General features: G+C 35.3%; 1 protein-coding gene across 7 annotated transcripts in view; it reads right to left on the reverse strand.

Annotated features, from left to right (window-relative positions):
- Positions 1-1,905, reverse strand: part of Nol4 (nucleolar protein 4) — a 348,720-nt gene that overhangs the window by 139,801 nt on the left and 207,014 nt on the right. The window lies entirely within an intron of this gene.

Genomic DNA, 1,905 nt, shown 5'->3' on the forward strand with positions numbered 1-1,905 from the left:
TCCACATAGCCACTAATTTAATGTATGTGTGTACAAGACTACCTAAAATCTACTTTCAATGCATTTTCAGAACATGATACAGTATCAGTAGCTCTATTTCTACTACTATGCACATTAGTATACCATCAGACTAATTTATCGCACATAACTATTAGATATTTACCATGCCCTGTTTGAAGAATAAATAAAAACAGTCTTTTTGAGTCTGCTGTCATTATGCTATAAAACTGTTTTCACAGCTCAATTATTTTCTCCCTTTCTTGCATTTGATTTCAGTGTACCCTTCAGAACTGAGCCCTCACTCCTTGAAAAGCAGCCTGCTTAGTTTTCACCCAGAGTACCCCTCCCTTACTTTGCTCTCTCTGGATTTTCCTGGGCTGTTTATCTAATGGTTTTAAACAAAATATTAAACAATCCTTGCCTTGCGGCTATCTGCTTTCTGCTAGGGCTATTGTTCATTTTGAACCTTTCCTACAGCCCAAATTCCCTGTACTTTTCATAACCCCAAAGTAACAGAAGCATGAAAGTAATTTCATTTCAATAATATGTGTAAGACTATGTTTTGATGTGCATAGTTCCTACGATACCATTGAACGCAATGTAACAAGAAAAGAATGAACTATTGGATAATTTTAGAAAAAATAACTTATCTGACACATAGCATTGAAAGGACATTTTATGATTGTATAACCCTTGTAAAGACAGGGTAATGTGCAGGATAGGAAAACATCAGTTTTATTTGTTCCCTACCCTCTACGCAGTGATTCAGATCATGTCAGCAAAATACAAAATCATTCATGCTTGTGTGATCTGGCTTTAACCTACAGAAGAGGGTATTTGTGCATTTACCACAGCAAAAGTTGTAGCTGCCTCCCTCAGGCAAAAGGGCTTAAGTGTCTGCTAATGTCACTAGCTTGCTTAAAAGAGGATAAAAGCAGCAAACCCGCAGGCAAGGAGGCAATTTAAATTGAGTCAATTTAGGAAGCACAGTGCCTCAGCAAACTCAGAAATTAATCCAGATTAAGACATTTCACTTTTGGGATCTGTGGCAGACACCAGTTTTACAGCTCTATCTTAGAGGCTGGCCTATGTTTCAAAGGATATCTCCAAAATTGGTAGAGCTAAGTCACCAGCATGTGTGATTTTTTTTTTTTTAATAAAGCAGTTGGGTTGAAAGTTTTGCAATTTACTCTACTATAAAATTCTAGAAATTTAGGAATATCTAAAGCATATTTTGTCTTTTATAATGTATGGAAATTTACTTCTTTACATAGATTTTTAATCTGCAAATTACTTCCATCCACGACGTGTGCATTAAGTGAATTACTCACTGATGTCCCCCTTGTCTCTAAGACAAACTAGATAATTTAATTGAAACTTTGTTACTTACAAAGATGCAAGATAGTATTTTTTTTTTATCCTTCAAAATTGCACACTGAGACTAAAACTTTCTCCATTGAGCTCCACACATACTGAGACAGATCCATAAATAGATTGTATGAATGAAATGCATTAAACCAAGCAATCCCGTGCATAAAACAGTCAAAACCGTCAAGCCGTAATCCATATTGCTCACAGCTACTCCGACAGTTATACTTCAAGGGACTCACAATGTAAATGATTGCAAGTTTCTTGGTAACATATTACTGCGATTTATTTTAGACATTTTTGTTGGAAAACAAACTTCATCTCTTTAGATCTCTTTCATGTAGAAATATTTTATATAGAAATACTCTTTGGGGTTGAAGATGTAGCTCAGTGGCAGCACCTGCCTGGTAAATGGAAGCTCGAGGTCCTCAGTTTGATTCAGGGGAAAAAAGAAAGAAGAAAGAAAGAAAGAAAGAAAGAAAGAAAGAAAGAAAGAAAGAAAGAAAGAAAGAAAGAAAGAAAGAAAGAAAGAAAGAA

The sequence above is a fragment of the Octodon degus genome, unplaced genomic scaffold, assembly GCF_000260255.1.
Source record: "Octodon degus isolate 3935 unplaced genomic scaffold, OctDeg1.0 scaffold00003, whole genome shotgun sequence".
In the NCBI taxonomy this organism is placed as follows: Eukaryota; Metazoa; Chordata; class Mammalia; order Rodentia; family Octodontidae; genus Octodon; species Octodon degus.